Source organism: Rhinolophus sinicus, chromosome 17 (genome assembly GCF_057876585.1).
Source record: "Rhinolophus sinicus isolate RSI-liver-muscle chromosome 17, RSI-T2T, whole genome shotgun sequence".
NCBI classification, from domain to species: Eukaryota; Metazoa; Chordata; class Mammalia; order Chiroptera; family Rhinolophidae; genus Rhinolophus; species Rhinolophus sinicus.
Window position 1 is genome coordinate 52,147,192 of NC_142517.1, and position 18,888 is coordinate 52,166,079.

The window sequence follows — 18,888 nt, forward strand, 5'->3', positions numbered from 1 at the left end:
TTAGGTAAATGAAATGTTTCCAAGGGAAACTATATATATATTTTTTTTTTAATTTGACTTCTAAAATTCTTTGTACCTGATAAATTAAACACAAACTCTTTCAAACCAGTTTTTGCTATTCTCTTGTCCACCCTATTTTGTCATGTTAAGTATCAAGCACATTGCTGCTTAAAACTGCAGCAAGTAGGGTGCTGTGATAGGTGGTATGTGTCCACATGATAAATATTACACATATATTTAGAACACAATACCATGTTAGTGTTTTAGTGATGCAATAAGAAATGCTATTGTAAGTGGGGAGAAGCAAAGTACTGTCATTTGTGTCTTCACACATTTTTTTGCAGACTGCAATTGGTGCAAATGGTTTTTCATAGAGTATTGTAATGAATTGGCTGTAGAATTTTTACCATTAAATATTACCGGGTATGCACACTAAATCCATTGTCAGCCACTTATTACCATGTACCATACTCAGACAGAGTGGTAGGGAGGGTAGAGCAGGAACATTTTGTTTTTAGGTGGCGTCTTGCCTGTGAGCCTTTTCAGATCCCTGTGCTAAAAGGGCATGCCCTATGTGAATTCCCATTGCCCTACCGTTCACCTTTAATGGAAGTTTTAATCCTCTGCTTCATATTAAAGTTACATGTTTGCTGTCTTAGCAACCTTCTTAGATGTAAAGCTCTATGAAAATGAAATGGGTTTTTGTTTGTTTGTTTATTTGTTTATCGACTCATTGGGGTATGCTGCTAATGGCCTAAAACCTATGTGTCTTATAACCTTCTTTAGATGAATGAACAAACACAATCACACCAAGTGTTTCAAGTTAACCTATTTCTTTGAGTATCAAAAGACTTCTGCTTTTATTAAAGCAACTGTAAACTTCAAGTCCTGTGTATTCTAACACTTTCATATAGTCAGTACCCTGATGAAAACAATTCTTAAAATTTTGCTTACCCTTACCATTAGAGAGAGAGGGAGAGATGAAGAGAGAGAGAGAGAGAGAGAGAGAGAATTTGTGCATCTTTGAGGGAGATCTGTTGGTCCACAGGCTCAGCCCTCTAGTGATATGAAACAATAAAAGTAATTAAATAATTTTGAGGAGACTGTCAGTATCTTCTGTTTTGTGTTCTGTGTTAGTGATCTTTTTGATGAAAGATTGTGTTTTCGTGTGAAAGGTGTATTAGTCCTGACTAATTTTTCCAGAGAAACAGAACCAATTAGGTAGATGATAGATACTGACAGATAGATAGATAGATAGATAGATAGATAGATAGATGATAGATAGATAGATAGATAGATAGATAGATAGATAGATAGATAGATAGATGTATTATAAGAATTATCTCAAGAAATTGTGGAGACTGAACAATTGTGAGAACTCCTACAATCTGCTGTCTGCAAGCTGGAGAACCAGCTGGTAGTGTAATTCAGTCAGAGTCGGAAGGCCTGAGAATCAGAAGCACTAATGCCGGAGGGCAGGAGAAGATGGATGTCTCAGCCCAAGTTGAGAGCATATTCACCCTTCCTCAGCATTTTTGTCCTGTCCAGGTCCTCAGAGGATTGGATGATGCCCACCCACATTGGTGAGGGCTCATGTTCTTTACATAGTCTATTGATGGACTCAAATTCTAATCTGTTCCAGAGACACCTTCACAGAAATAATGTTTTACCAGCGATCTGGGCATCCTTTAGTCCAGTCAAATTGACACATACAATTAACTACTACAATAGCCGTACAAATATTACCAGGGATCAAAATTATGGAAAACTGGGGAGTAAATTGAGGCATACCTTATTGTTTTTCAACTGGTGCTCTTCACAGTTAGGCAAGAGAGTTTCTCAGTTTTTTGACAATGTGCAGTGGATGGCAGGACATTAGCATCCCTGGTCTCTACCCACTAAATGCCAGTGTCACCTTGCTACACACACACCCACTGTGACAACCCAAACACCTGCAGTGCATGAAGCTCTCTGGAGGACTATCCTCTCACTACAGCATCTTTTGAGAGCTAGTGTTTAGATCGTGGTGCACTGAGACTGATGGTGAGTCAGGCTTCCCTGAGGATCGTGTGTTGTTTTTCTCTTTCCCCTCACCCCTCTCAAATTCAGATTTTGCTGCTATGTGACCTGTCTAATCATAACTTAGATGGAATTGAATGTGTTGAATATTGTTGTAAATAGTACCTGCCCCTACTCTGTGCTGAATATTGTTAATTTCTAGAAAATATAAAATTTCCAGATAATCTATAGGGTAAGATTTTTAGGACAAAGGAAAGAAGGGTTCTGGTAAATCACTTTATTTCATCATAGTTTCTCCAATTCACATTTGAATAGTTACGGTTCTATTAGAAAATTGTAATTTCCTCATTACGCAGCTAACATTTTATTTTGTGCCTAAACGCAATTTTAAAAATACATGTCTTGAGGCCAACATGTCTTTTCCTTGTATCATGGATCCGTTTTGTTAAAAAAGTAAATGGGGAACTATGAATTTTGTACTTAATGCATAATTTTATCTTAATCTCTGCCTCATTTGGTAGGATCTGACCCATCCTATAATTCTACAATTAATGTTTTATCAGAAATGCAGTCATTTACATTTATGCCTCCAAGATTCAATCCTTCTATTCAATATCCAGTCATTCAGTCTTAGAATGCCAACTTTGCCAGACACTATTTATCAAGTGCTGGTCGATTCATTCATAAGTAAGTGAATAAATGCCCTGACTCAAGAAGCTCATAAACTAAGAATCATAATGTCAGTAACTATTACTATTTCTGTAGTGTTTTAAAACTTACAAAGCAAAATTGCATATTCCTATTTGTACCCCAGAGACTAGAGAACGCATGTTTATTTCCCCACTCACTTATGACTTCATCTTTTTCGATCCAGTGACTCTCTGAAGTATTACATTATCAATCCATCCTTACAGGTGTGGAACTTGAAAAGTCAGAAGCATTCACAGTCTTGTTCATGGTCAAAGGAGTTGATTCATGCCTTTCAACTTCTAAGGTTCATCAAGGCCGTATGGCTTACTAGAAAGAATAGAGAGCTGTAAGCTGGGGTGGCTTCCTGCTTCAGGCCGTCTCTGGATGTGCAAACTTAGTTAGGTAAGATGCTTCATTCTGAACACAGTGTTTTTTTTCTTTGGGTTAGGGAGAGGCAGGCTGAGGGTGGAGAGTGTGATCTCTTTAGAACAATGGTTTTTTTCAGCAGGGAAGAGGGAAAGGGATATGCTTGAATGGGCCTGTCACTTATTCAATAATTATTCAGTAAATATTATTAGTGCCTACCATGTACCAGTCACTTTTCTCTGCATTGGGGTACAGTATTGAAAACAATAATCAAAAATACCTCTCCTGGGTGCTTACATTCTGACTGTATTGGGGGACCCAACCCAGCTTTTCAAAGGTACCTAATACCTTACTAAAATCCTAACACCTCCATTCTGCTACTCTTGTCCAATGCATCTGCCCCCATTTGAGAAGTCTTGCTTTAAAGAAAGCCACTGTTTCTAGTGGTTGCATGTTATATGCCTCAAGCATTCCTGCACAGAAAAAGAAAATACTGATAAAAGTTTTCATCTCAGGGCATTCTGAAGATTTTCTTAAGATTGATGTACATTATTTGTGAATGAACAATATGGAAATTTTGTTCTGGTTACATAGAATTGTTTTAAAAGCCATAGAATCTTTTGAAATTAAAATTGAAGGTTAGCAAATCTGTTCTCTCCATTTTATCATAAAAAGAACTAGGCTCAGGCCCAAGACTGGAAGGGCGTGAACTTTGAAAGTCTTGGTAGCTGCTTTATTTGCTTTTGACACCTCCCACCCCAGCAACACTGTATAGTAGTTACTGGCAAGCACATCTTCCAGGGATGGAAACAGAGACTTAGAGATGCAATGGAACCAATTAATGGGGGAGCTGGAAATTAAAACTTAGGGCTCCCAACCACCATCCGGTGCTTTTTGTTTTTGTTTTTTTCTTCTCCTGGGACATGTTATATGTGACCTATTGACAGAAACTGAGTTAGTCCACTTTGTTAACTAGAGAAATTTTGATAGCTGTTTTCTTCCCATGGTTTTACAATTTAAAACATGTAGAAACATCTGAAGAGTTTCTGAGAAATTTGTGCAGCTCTTATTTCAAAGAAAAGATAGACTTCTCTCGATGAAGCCTTGACGGTAGCAAATTTAGACAAGAACTGAAAGCAAAACAGCCTACACAAGGTTAGACAGTGACTCGAGTCATTCCGTGCACTTAAACAATATTTAGGATGACCCTATGTAAACTCACATTATCACTTAAAAGGCAGTATAAAAATACTACCCATCTGCTGCGCTAGTCCTGCTGCCACTTGCCACATTTCTCTGACAAGCTGTTGCCTCGGTATATAGAGCGAGTATACATTTTGGAATCTGGAGTTTGAGTTCGGGGGGAAAAAAAATGGTATCTGGTACATATGGACTAGATTCTGTTCTTCCAAATGTAGATTTGTAACCTCGTTTATTCTTAAATATGATGTGTTAAATTCATGGGTTTTTTTTCTTATTTCCCCTTTTTTTGACGCCGAAGATGGAAACTCTCATGATTTTATGCCAGCGACATGAACAATGTACAATGGGAAGTCATTTAGTTTGCACCTACCACGTGATACGCAGAGTGGGTGTTGGGAGGTGTTTGTCGCAAACACGGTGACCGAGTCCTATGCTGCCCTCAGCCATATGGTTTCTCTGTGAACTATGTAACATTTTAGGTATTAAAATTTGTTAGATGACTTAGAAAGTGCAGTGTATGTAATCACGCCCAAACAAGTGTTTTTCAGTACTGAACAATTCTTTAATTCCAGAATTAGCAGTGGTACTGAAACAGCGAGGATGCAATCGGCCTCCTTCCTAGGTATTTGAGGATAAGAGGCGAGAGTGGAAGTTAGATCCTCAGAGCTCACACTTGTCTCTCTGATGCATGAATCTGTGGATCAAGCCTTTAGCCGGGAATCTCAGTCTGGCACTTAGACGTGCAGTATTGTTAAGTGATTTGCTGTTTTTCCATGAGAAAATTACTTCCTCTTTTTGTGCCAATTTCCTAAGAGATCTCCAAAAGTAAAAAATAATAGGTGCAGCAATGTGTGATCTTCCTTGATATTTATTGTTAATACTTCCACTAAGCTTTCTTCTGGAAGTTGTTTTGGATGACTATAACCTGTTATATTACCCAAAAACTCTGACATTACATTTGTTCTTTCCACAAATGTTTATTGAATAGTAATTATTTGTAAGACCCTGCGCTAGGAGCTGTATCAAATACAAACGTGAGTCCCGCAGAATGCTAAATTGGAATATAGACGAGTAGAGAAGGTGTACATGAAGGTGTAGTTTTAGGAAAACTGAGAAAGGAAGAAAGCCTGTTGACACTGGGCAGCAAAAATGGGATCATGATACAGAAAAGGCCATTTCAAATTCCCTGTCTACCCTGACATGGTGGTAAATCTCACCTACTCAGAGCATGCAGCATGTGCAGTCAGATTATTGAAGTTGAAAGACATGCACTAAATCTTCTAGTCAAAGCTGTTTGTTTACAGATGAGAAAGCAAGAGTCTCGGTGAGGAAGGGATTTGCCAGCGGTCACATAGGTGTTTAATATTCTTTAATAAAAAACCCAGGATGAGATCCCCGGTTTCTTGTCATTCAAGCCAATCGTCTCTCCACTTTTAGGTTTGGAGTCATGTCCACTGTTTCCCAAGGGTACTTCAGGCCAGGCAGTGGGGTTTGAACCACTTCCAGATGAGGGCATTTTCGAGACAGGGATCTCCTGTTGAACTAAACTCACCTCCATGTGGGCACACACATTACTTCCTCTCCCCCTTTATAATTTTGGTATTGGATTTAACACATGTGGTTGGTGCTAAAGCTTTGACCACAACCTTATTTGAAGATTTATAGTTATTTTTGGATGCAGCCTCCTTTGCCTCCAAACTGTATAGTCAGAAGGGGTAGGGGTGGAGAGACAAAGTGAAGACAAGGGATTCTGAACTGTCCCATCTCATGGCTAAAGCCTTTTTATTTCAGCCAGATCTGTGATTAATGCTGTCCCCACCGACATCCTAAGCCTTCTATAATTGTCTTTTGATGCCATTTTGGCCTTGGCTCCCATTGTTACTTCTTAGCAGTTACATGTTTCTAACTTAATGGACCAATTTCAGTTCCCCCCACATAAGTTGTCTTTTTCCTACATATTTGTTCATTCAGTTTAGTTCTTCCTGGATGGCTCTCGCTACCTTTCAAAATCCTTCCAATGTTTGAGTCTCAGATCATGTATCATCCAGCCTAAAATCACTTTACGTCTTTTATGGCATTGATTAAAGTCTACTTTGGATTATAGTTATCATTCTGACACTAGATATCGAAAGCTTGAAAAGAGACATAGTTTGTATTAATAATCACTATCCGCTTAGGACCTAGCACTGCCTATTTCACTTAATAAGTATATAAGGAATACATTTTTTTGCCATAATATCCCTTATCCCTAAAAATTCTGCATGACTCCCTTTGCAGTCAAGTTAAAAACTATAAAAGTTGATATCTATATGTGTTGGCAAAGCTGTCAGCATTTCCTTCAGTTTATCATAGTTCAGTATTTACTTTATTGAAGTTTTTAAAAATCAGCCATTTTCTCTACAAAAAAAACACAATTCCCCTCCCCTTTGCCCTTATAGCAATACAAAGAATTACACCTTGAGATGACAATGGAGACATTTTTTTGTTAATAGTTTGTCCCATTGCCCCTTTCACCTGAGTGACATTGGCGTGAAATGGGCCATGGTAGCTCTGATCCAGTGTTAAATCTCTCAGCTTTTCCATTAGAATTGCCTGATTAAACAGTGGAAATAAAGTGATGTGTCCTGAAAATATGCCTTATATGTTACCAGAATTGAAGATTGGTCAAAAGGGTTATTGAAGCTACATACAGCTCTGGCATCATAAGGTGATAGAATATTTAGGTTATCAGATTTATGTCATTGTTAATTAATAAATCAAGGGCTGTTAGCCTTCTCCTTTTATGTGATAACTGACATCATAGACCTTAGTGGTAAATTAGATTCCAACTTTCTTGAGAGGTGTCTTAACATCTCCCAGCCTCTTGGAGTTTACGTAATTATTGATCTACTCAAAGGCAAACTTATTTCCCATTTTTTGCATAGAGCACCACAATGCCTCACACAAAGTTGACATTCGGTGTACAGTTTGAATGAATGAAGGGCCTCAGATGGCTGGAACTTGATTTATGTTTACTGTTTAAATGACTTTGATGCTGCTTCCATCCGCACCTTACATTCTAGATCCATCCATCTTTTAACGACCTACTCCAGAACATTTGGAGCTCCTGCCATGAGGTAGGCAACATCCTAGGTGCTGAGGTTTTTCATCACAACAGTGAACAAAAATAAAGTCCCCATGTTCATGGAGCTTAAATTCTAGAGGGTAGAGAAGGACAATACAATTTAAAAAGTAATAGCACACACACTGGGTTCAATGATTAAAAATGCTAAAATGGAAAATAAAGAATAAGAAGATAGAGTAGGAATGTAGTGAGTTAGTTTATGGAAGGGCCACTTTCAATTAGGTGCCTTTTGTATTGAGACTTGAATGAAGTAATAAGATGTAAAGGAATCTGGGGAAAGCCATGCCATATAGAAGGAACACAAATGCAAGGTTCTGAGATACAAGCATGTTTGAAATACGCAGGCACAAGAAAGGCCAGGTGCCTAGAGTGTGGTGATAGGGAAGAGTGGTGGGTGATGAGGTCAGAGAGGCTGCCAAGACCGGACGCTGGAGGTTCTTAGAAGCCATGATGAGGTCTTGGACTTGATGCTGAATGAGTTGGGAAGGCATAGGAAGCTTCTGAGCTAAGGCATGACATGAGCTGAACAACCTTTTTCTTTTTTTTAACAGCAAAGTTGACTGTATTTTCTTATTTTTTTTGTACTTACTAGATAATATTATATTAGCTGCAGGTATACAATGTAGTGACTCTACATTTATATACCTTACGATGTGATCACCTCACTAAATCTAGTAATCATCTGTGATGCAAAATTTTAAAATATTGTTTTCACTTTTCAGTTACAATTGACATAAATATTATCTTAGTTTCAGGTGTATGCCATCATGACAAGACATTTATAAAACTTAAGAAGTGATCATCCCGATAAATCTAGTCCCCATCTGACACCATGCATAGTTATTACAATATTATTGACTATATTTCTTATGCTATACCCAACATCCCCATAACTACTAATTTGTACTTGTTAATCCCTTCACTTCAATCCACCTCCCATCTGGCAACCTTCTGTGTCTATGAGTTTGTTTCTGTTTGTTTTGTTCGTTTACCTTTTAGAGTCTACATATAAGTGAAATCATATGGTATTTGTCTCTCTGTCAGACTTATTTCACTTAGCATAATATGCTCTAGGTCCATACATGTTGTTGCAAATGGCAAGATTTTCTTCTATATTTGTGTGTGTGTGTGTGTGTGTGTGTGTGTGTGTGTATGTATGTGTATCACATCTTTTTTATCCGTTCATCTATTGATGGACACTTAGGGTCCTTCCAACTTGGCTATTGTAAATAATGCTGCAATGAACATAGAGGTACATATATTGAAAAGATATATATATATATATATATATATATATATATCTTTTCAAATTAGTGTTAAAGGGGTGACTGTGGCTGCCCTGTGGAGACTAGACTGTAGAGGTACAAGCCAGAAGCAGGGGGCCAGTTCCGGGGCTATTACAATCAACTGGGCAAGAGCTGGTGGTGTCTGCGACTAAGGTGGTAACAGCTGAGGTGCTTAGATAGTGGATGTATTTCAGAGGTAGAGCTGACAGGATTTGCTAGTGGATGGGTATACAGTGGGAGAGGCAGAAAAGAATGAAATATGTGACCATTTTCTGAGTGTAACTGGCACAGTGCCATCTTCTTCTGAGCTTCTGTAGTATTTTTATAGATGTTTAAGACCACTCACCATTTTACGTCTAGTATTACCAGTAGTAGTTTTGATTTGGGAAAAACCCAGGGCCTAAAAGATAGCTAAAGCACACAGATGCCCTGTGTTAAAGCGTGTGTACTGTGTTGTCCCTGCACTGTGTCACTTCTTTCTTTTGATTCCACACACAATACGGCACAGTGTCATTCCCATGTACAGCTGCAAATTTCATGAATGAGTGAAGTAATTTCAATATCTATATATCACCTTTTTTTCCAAAAGCGTTGCTTGATGATCTGCCCCATACCAAATATGATTTTCCATCTGAAGTGAAGATAACCAAACTATACTTTTATTTAATGTGTGTATGTTCATGTGTGTACATATGTCTGTGTGTGGGAGGGGGTTGAATAAAAGATGTGATTGATTGAAACGTAATCAAGAGGCAGTTGCATATGTTATTTTGTGGGGGGGGAACCAACTTCTTAATTCTTTGCTGTTCCTTATTTTCACTTTTAAATGTAACTAGTATAGAAGGGTTGACCTTGACCTATACTCACCTGAACACAAGGAGCTTGTTTGAAACAAAGCACTGTGATGGGCCCCTACATATGATGGAAGTAGAGAGCCCTTCCTGTCCAGAGTGGCTGTAGTCTGGAGGTAGCAACAAATGCAATATTGATTAATTATTTAATCATAAATGACAGCTCTGAGCATTATGCTTTTTTGCATCATTTACTGTATTTGTTGGAAAAGAATAGTATTCTTCAGTGGTTTCCAGCAGCATTGCCTTAGAAGAGCAAGAATATATTCTGTGCAAAACAGTTTAAACAGAAGTGCTTAAAAATCTTCCATTAATCTTCGTTTTCGCATTTTGAATGCTGTCCGGCTCGCACTTTAAAGATCAAAGGACTGAAGGAGTCTGAACTGACTATAGAAGCATCTACGTAAAAACTGGGAGTAGAAATGAGGCAGAAACCAGGTTTATTATAATCTTTCAAGGTACTAATAAAAGTCCGTTTTCCACATGCTGTTTATAGTGAGCTTTTTTCTTTAATTTTTAAATTGTTATGAAATTTTGTTGTTGTTGTTTTCTTTTAAATAACCACCCAATGCAAAAGTAAATGAAGAAAAAATTGGAACCACGCCAATATCCCCCTTCACTCCCCAGGGCTCACTCTGTTGAGTTTGGTGCTTTGTAGTCTAGGCCCTTGTTTTGTTTTGTTTTAATATATGTAACTCTTCTGATTAGCTGTGTTGGTGTTGTTGTTATTGTATGGAGATAGGAAATGTTAAAAGTAAAAATGGTATTTGTCTTTGCCACTTCCTTGCATTTAGCCTGTGTTCCTGTGTGGGGTGAAGAGAGAGTACTTTTTCAGGCACCATTTTGTTTCTATTTGGTGCAGCGAACTTGCTGCCTAACTCTGGGAGCTACAGTGCACGCTCCCTGTGCCTTCCCGTCTACCCCATGCCTTTGAAGGTTTGCACCTTGCCTACTCTTGAATCACATATTCTTTCCACAAAAGAAGTCTGTTCACTTCTCTACTTTTACTGCGTTGACAACACTTTTTAGGGTGGCTTCCAGAGCTGCTGATAAACAAATAGCACAGTTTCTCTTCTAAATGTCTGGACCTTGGAAGAAGAGCAACTGGAGGAAATGAGTTGATATAGTATATGAATCGCTGTGTAGTACATTACATAGAATTTAACTTTTAAGTTCTGTATCCAAGGATGAAATTATTTTTCTTTTAACTGTTATTGTTATTTTGTTTTGTTTCGCTTCTGTTTGACACTCATTCACCAAGAATCCCAAGCTATCATCAGTCCCATTTGGGACACTAATATGGATACAACGTGATCTATCTGTTCAAGTAGAGGAAATAAAATAACTTATAAATAATGTTTTTACAAGTGATAAGTACCTATAGGGAGTTACAAATAAAAACCTGTGGAGGTTCAAATGAGACAAAGCTTATTTCTACCAGAAGAAGTTCAATTTGAGTTGGGCAAATTCATGATAAAGAACGCTCCCTTTTGTTACTTTTACTCTAAGAGCCCCTGTTGAGTTCGGTCAGTTTACATCATCTCTTGAATGACTGAGAGCCCTACATCTGAAAAAAAAAAAAAGAAAGAAGGAAGGAAAGAAAGAAAGAAAGAAAGAAAGAAAGAAAGAAAGAAAGAAAGAAAGAAAGAAAGAAAGAAAACAAAAAACAACTGTAGAATAGTGTCAAAGAAAGAAGAAGGTGTGTTCACCCACATCAACGTTAATATAAATTATTAAATATGTATAAAATGGTTTGACAATATATGGCCTCTATAATTAATGGACATAGCACTTTCTTTATGATACATCCCCATTTTAAATTTGTATCAACAATATCAATGATAATTAGACTCATGCTTTCTGTTTCCCTGAGTCTTTTGAAACATCATGGGTGAGGCCATTTGGCAGAATTAATTTAACCAGCTGATCTTGACTGCTCTTTTTTTCATGGAAGCTACAGTTCTGGATTCTGTGTACCCTCCTGACCCCCTGACATAGAGGGAAAGGACCAAGTTGCTCCTTCTCCATATTGAGGACAGGAAGTGAAAACTTAGCATGCCATGCTGAAAATTTTTCTTTCTTTTTCTTTTCTTGTCTTGTCTTTTCTTTTCTTTTCTTTCGTTCTCTCTCTCTCTCTCTCTCTCTCTCTCTCTCTCTCTCTCTCTCTCTTTCTTTCTTTTTTTCCCCATTGTTTGCATAACTGGAATATGGCAAGGACCAATACAATTTCGTAAAGAAAATTGGAGCCTTTTTTTTTTTTTTTAAAGTAATTATTGTTTTCTTTGTCTCACCTTCAAAGAAGATTGAGTAAGATTCATTCTCTCCGGGAGATGACTGGTGAAATATACCTCCTGGGCCATTTGCATCTCATTTCTGTGTAGTATAAGGAAGAACATCCCCAACCCATTGTAGCATGAGCAAGTCATAACAAACACAACAGCTTTCTAGAATATATTTACGCTTAGTTGACTGAATTCACCTAAACGCCATCCTACTTCTTGAATTGCCCCATTCTGAACCAGTTATATTTGTTTAAGTGTTCACATAGTATATTCTGGGGCACTAGGTATACAACCGTTTTATAAAAATTTAGTTGAAAACATTTTAACTCAATTTTGGCGCAAAGGAGTTCCCAAATTTGAAATTCCTAATAATCTTTCCTCCTAGTACTCCTGGTCTCCTTGTTTCCCAATGTCTTTTCTGTGAACACTTAGGGTACATTTTCACTATTTTATGCTCAATTTTCTTTTCTTCTCTCTCCCCACTTTTTATTCATAACAGAAATGGTTTGTCTTTCCTCCCACTTCTCCATCCCACCTTGGGTATACAGTAATGCATTTTAATTTTTTAGCATACTACAATATAATTTAGATTAGGAAATTTTTCACTTGTACACCTCATTGGTTTTTGTTGACACTAAGGTATTCAAGCTGAGTTAAATTAGTCCCATGCTATTAGTGAAGGTAAGGAAGGACAACTAATACCCAGTGAGTACCTAATTTGCAACAGACTTGGGCTAAGCTTCTCCTTATGTAATTTCTCACTTAATGTTCACGATAACTCTGCTAGTATGCATTACCATTCCACTTTGCAATGTGGGATCTGAAGCTCAGAGATACTACCTTGCCTGAGGATAGGTGACAAAGACGCCTTAGCAATTAGAGGGGTATGAATGAAATATTAGAACTGTGTATTGTAAATCATTGGCAAAATTACCTTTTAGTTCCATTTTGATCCTGGCTATTTATAATAATTATGATTAGGAGGCCATAGGAGTAATTCAGAAATAGTTTTAAGCAATTTCTACATACCTAGCATTAAGCTGAGTTATTTTCATAACATGAAAGAAGAGGATTTTCATACCAGACGGTAGATAAAAAGATGGAAGGATTGAAACAAATCACTTAAGTGTTCAAACTTATGGCATTGATTAGATTTATTAGTAGAGATGAGGCACTGTGTCAAGTCAGTGTTGATTGAGATATACTGAGAAGACCTCCCAGAGGCAGTGGAATGGTTTTAAGGAGTCCTGAGGAGTGATAAGGTAGCCTGAATTACCATATTCATTAATTTACTTCCTTACCTGTTCAAAAACTAGACCTCAAAGCACAGGAAGGAAGGGGGAGAGGGCAGGAAATAGGAGTGGGAAAGAGATTGCTCAAACAATTTGGAGAAATAGCTTCAACTCTGTATTTCCCGGATCATGTATGTATGTTTGTGTGTGAAGGACAACACATCAAGAAGTGGTGGTGGTAAAATATGCTTAGTTTAGCAGCCCACGTACCATAATTCTAGTTCCAGTTCCACCATTGAGTTATTGTCTAGCCTTAGGCAAGTCATATAATTTCTCAAGCCCCCGGTGTTCTGGAATTGTAGAGATTGGGCTGAATGAGCATAATATTCTATTTCAATTCTAGCATTTTGTGATTTTAAAGTTCTTAGTGTGCTCTAATTGCCTGCTGCTTTACATGAGCACGTACTAACTACCTTAATATGCATCAAGAGAGGTGTGCTGTTTCTCCTCAAATGCTGAAGGCCGACCTTGTTATAGAAAACACTCTGGAATCATGTATTCAGAATTCTTAATTTGCAGTTTTTCTTCTTCTTGTGTTTGAATGTCTTTACTTCAGTGTTCCTCCCTCTTACATTGGAAGCCAGTTGTAAGTTTTTATAGTGGAAACCCCCTTTTTTTATTAAAGAGAAAGAGTACTAGGAGCAAAAGATTCCTCATATCTAATATTTATTTTAAGATAGACTAGATAAAAATACAATGTTTTTAAGAGGAAAGCATTAGAAAAGGGAACATGTTGGGGAGAAAATAGATAGCAGCCACTATCATATTCTGGTGGAATCCAATCCTTGTATATTTATTTATTAATGGAATGCTCTAGGTAATATCCTGCTTTATACTACTTGAGAGGATGCACCAAATTATTGAAATAGTTATAGTTTATCCCAAGGACAGGTTGTACCAACTCTTCAGTAAGTGTTTTCAGTTGCCGACCCTATGTGTCCCCACTTCTTAGGTATAGAACAAATCATTAGCCCTGAAGTTGAGTACAGGGTTGAACTTCAAAAAAGGATTCCTTTTGAAGGTCTCCTAAGATACCCCTATGTTTTCTAACTCTGTCCAGGGGTTCTATTATAAGGGCCTTAAACAACATCAACAACAGTAGTGTTTTCTCCACTCTTTACCATTCTTTGTCTTTGTGGTTGACAAAGGAAAAAAATATATGCATTCTGTTTCAAACAAATTATGGCAGGGTAAAATTTACATCAAAGCTAATGTTCCTTCTCAATCAGAGTATGAAAGCCCCTCTCTTGCATTTAAGATCAACGTGGCCTCATGGAAAATGCTTTTGCAGAAGGAAGAAAATGTCATGAAGGCAGACAGATAATAAGGTGGCCTCCACCTATCCCCAGCTCCTGGTATGCATGCCTTTGTATATGGAACTCCCCTTGAGTGTGGGCAGGACCTATGATTTGTTTCTAATCAATAGAATAAAGCACAGGTGATGAGATGTACATGGTTACTTGTACATAATTGTGTTACATAAGATTGTAACACCATCTTGAGGGTAGACTCTGTACCTTGGTAGCTTTGAAGAAACATTGCTATGTTGTGAGAGACCATGTGGCAAGGAGCTCAGGAGAGTCAGTAGCTAGAAAGGAACTGCCCCTCCCATCCCACAGCCTGCAGAAACTGCATGTTGTCAACAACCGTGGAAACTTGAAAACAGACCCTTCCCTAGTCAAGCCTAATGGTGAGACAACAACCCAGGCTGATACCTTGCTTACAGAGACCCTGAAACAGAGAATCCAGCTAAGCCATGACTTGTACTCATGACCCACAAAAATTGTGAGATAATAAATGTATGTTGTTTTACTCCACGAAGTTTTCATTGTTATGTAGCAATAGATAATAATACAATGATGTTATTTTTAGAACCCACCATTTTCTTCATCTTTCCTTCTCTACATAATAGTTACTAAGTGAATGTGGCTTGTTACCCCGTCCTCAGAATTGTTAAGGGTACTTTAAAAGTTGATTTATCTATGGCTTTGTGTACATCATAAATGTGTGCCTCAGTTTCTGGTATCTCTCAAGGGAAATGTCCCTTGACTCTATAAGGAAAGTGAATAAGGCTGACAATCATTGACAAATACTTGTTGAATCCAGTTGAATTATATGAAGTGTTTCTCTGACATCTTCCTGTAACTGTGTTATAGATGCTATATCAGAAGTTCTCCTGCTGGCAAATGGGGGAGGGAGATGATCTTGCAGGCAACTCTCACTTATATACAAATCAAATTAAGTTAAAAATCACATTAAGTGGGGCCTTAAAATAAAGCAGCCATTGTATAAGGTCAATCTTCGGCTTAAAGAATGTTACAGAAGTGGAGCAGGCACCCAAAGCGGCCATATTAAACTAGTTAATATGTGTCTATGTAATACAATGAGCAATTAGAGCACACTAAGAACTTTAAAATCATTAAATGCTAAAGATGTCTATATTAGGTTGCCTCTTTCGTATTAGGTTGCCTCTGTCACCTAGGTGACCCTGGTGTAGGATGCTAGAAGATAGGAGCTTGACCATGTGAACATGACAGAGGATCCTGGTATCTGAAACAAGTTGTAGCCGTGGAGTAGCCCACACATGTCCCCCTATCGTCAAACCACTTCTGTGGGAAATTGCAAAACCCTCAACTATGCTCTCTAGCATTTCTTTACTCACCCAACTGACTGGAAGATAAAGAGCTATTTGGAGAGTTCCCAGAAACACCACATCATGTCTTTTTTCATAACTCCCATCACATCATTCTAGTTCCTGTTCCAATATTAGCAGAGCTCCTCTTCTTTGGACCCTGTTTCCATGAAGGTGCTGTCTTATAGCACGTTTCCCTCAATTCTGACTGAATGAATGAATGAATGAATGAATGAATGAATGGGCAGATGTGGATGCATAAATGTTAGTGTGACAGACAAATCTCTTCTTCCCATGAAGGGCATTACATTTGGTGTTGTTGCATATAGCTCAGATTTACTTTTATAGGTTAAGCATTTTGCTAAAATATTCCTAAAGCATTAATGAATGGGTCACCCAAAAGAATGTGGGGGACTCCATTGGACCTTAACAAGGGAGGTATTAGTTATATTCTTGTCAGAATATGTCATATAGTTATCACTAGTGGGCAGAGATCGCCTAAAGGTTATGAGAAATTTACGAAGAACACAGCTCAGAAATGGCAGGGAAAGGATGTAAATCCTAGTTTTTCTGATTCCAAACTTTATATTCTTCCCATTATTCACGTACACATATTCATCTAACATATTCTGTGCACCACTATTGTCCCATGAGCCAGGTTAGATATGATGAGGGATACTCAGATGAGTAAGGCCTAGAATGTACCCTTATAAGGAAAATGTAATTAAATCGGCTAAATCCTGAGTTTTGTAGGAAGAAAAAAAACAGTATACACAAAAAGAAGGCCAGACAAAATGAATGCAATTGGATTATAAATCTGCTGACGTGGGTAGGTAATTTGTAACCCTTCCGAGAACTGTTTCTTCATGTGAAGAATAGGGGTTAATAATCTCTTCTTTACCAATTGAATGAGAAAACATGGGAGTGTCTGGCATTTAACAGGCAACCCATAATAAGGAGTAAGAACAACAGCTTTTGTGTATCTCTGGACAGAGAAGCCCCTGGCTAAGGGAGAAGTACTATTGGGCAGAGGAAGGTATGGGGAGTTGGAATTCAGTGGAGCTGGGGTCCAGTCACAGCAACCTTGTGACTGTGGGCCACCTACTAACTGAGTAAATGCTTTGGACTCAGCAGGTGTAAATGGTGATCATTGGATGGTCTGCTTTACAAGATGGTTAGAAAAAATGCAGATAATGGTGCAGATGTGGTGTACATGGTGACAATCGATGGGAAAGTTCACTCATTATTTTTTGCTGTCAAAAATGTCATAGGAGCCACTTTCTTTAAGATTGTGTCCTTTCACCTGTCTTTAAAATCATGGTTTTCCTCTTGTGATTACTGTGTCCAGTCTAGCCAAACAAATAGCACTTTAGTCTGTATCCTTGTCTTGCTTTAGTTTGCCAAGACTTTGACTACTCTAGATATGCGTGTTGTATGTTGTGTGTGTGTGGGAAGGTGGGGGTGGGAGGAGGTATTTAGTTTTTAAAATATTTGGCCTCTGTGGGGAACTGGTGATTTTTCTTACACACGTGAATGTGTTAATATAGATACTTAGTACAGTCATTTTATACCTTATACCTGACTTTTCCATAAAGCTTAAGCTTTCTCTTCTATCAGAGACAAAATTGATAGTTAATAATAATAATAAACAATTTGAATGGTTTTGGATGAAAACCTTATTAAAATGCATTTCATATTTCTCTCCTTCCATAGAGGCCATTCTAAGCCTTGGAAACCACTTGATGACTCGAGCTCGTCATCATGACCATCTATTACTGTGCTCTGCTGAAATTCGGTCATTTTTCTTGGCTGTCAGCTGCCATTTCTGCTGTCACTGTGCTGCCTCTCAGAGTCGTTCCCACCACCTTCTAAGGTTTATTGGTTCTAATCTCTGGTATGAGGAAGAAGCAGCAAAATGGTCATGAGAATTGTTGAATATGAGTTGATAAGCATTGGATGCTTATTGCTACTAAAGGAACATCCATCAGAGGAAGGAATCATTTTATTCTGGCACTTGTTAAATCATTATTTTACAAACACAGAGCTGAGGCTGCTCCTCCTTCCCTTTCTTCATCATCAACATTTTTTTTTTTTTTTTTACCCCCCAACTCTCAGGGAAATTGAAACTTGGACTATGACTGTGTTTTCTTACCCTCTGCTCGGATTTTGTTCCTAATTCCTAACAATTAGAGGAGTGTTTCTAAACTGAATCATTTCAGATTGTCTCAGTTCTCTGTGGCTTTAAGAACAAACTGATTTGAAACCACATACTGTTGGCATCTTTCATCCATTTGTTTGGACTATCAAGCAAGAATGCTCACAATCTTTCAATTGAAAGAAGACATCTTTACTTCCAGTTCACACCCTTCATAATAAAAAGGGTGTTTGAAGTAAAGCCAAGAAGCATAACTTACTTGTCTAACTTCATATTACAGATGCCTACAGTAATGGAAGAACATTTTCTTACTACCCGACCTTATCCCCAAATCAACAGCAGAAAATGACAGCGATGCTCTCAGACTCAAACAGCAAATAGGAAAAAATAAAGAATCACTTGCTTAAATTTGTAAGAAAGGCTTTGGCATTCTGAAAGTCTTTCTTTAGGAAGTAAGAAGAACTGCAGATCCAATAGAGGAAGATGTCTTTACTTTTCATTTCACTTAGAAATTATCTTTGAAAGGATCATTGTGCCATTGTTATAAAAAAGAACACTGGATAACAGTTACCAAAAATCTGCAAAATTTTTTAGGGAAAATCTTGTTGTAAAACATAAATCTTGTTTTGCTCTGGTTAAGACCAGAACTTGATGGCTGGAGAGCTGAGTTTCCCAGTGGAAGTGAGGACTTTCTCCCTTTAAGTTGTAAATGGAGCTGAGAACATTAAGTAGGCCAATTTTCCACTGTTGGGGAGCTGAAGGACACCCTTCTCTATCTTCCCAGGTTCATTTCCCTTTAGTACACTGGGAGCCCTCCAGTGTCCCCAGGCCATGTTAGGATACACTCCTATTGCTTACTCCTTCCCTTCTGCCAGGGACAGCCCTCCCCACCCCATGCTCTGCATTTCACTCACCTCCCAGAGATGCCTCCTGAACCTTTTCCCTCACAAGTGAAAAAGGATCTTTCTGTGCAGGCATTTCCATGGCA

At 38.0% G+C, this 18,888-nt stretch overlaps 1 protein-coding gene across 14 annotated transcripts in view; it reads left to right on the forward strand.

Annotated features, from left to right (window-relative positions):
• The window catches only part of LPP (LIM domain containing preferred translocation partner in lipoma), a 652,405-nt gene that overhangs the window by 442,134 nt on the left and 191,383 nt on the right, over positions 1-18,888 (forward strand). The gene's annotated exons all lie outside the window — the stretch shown is intronic.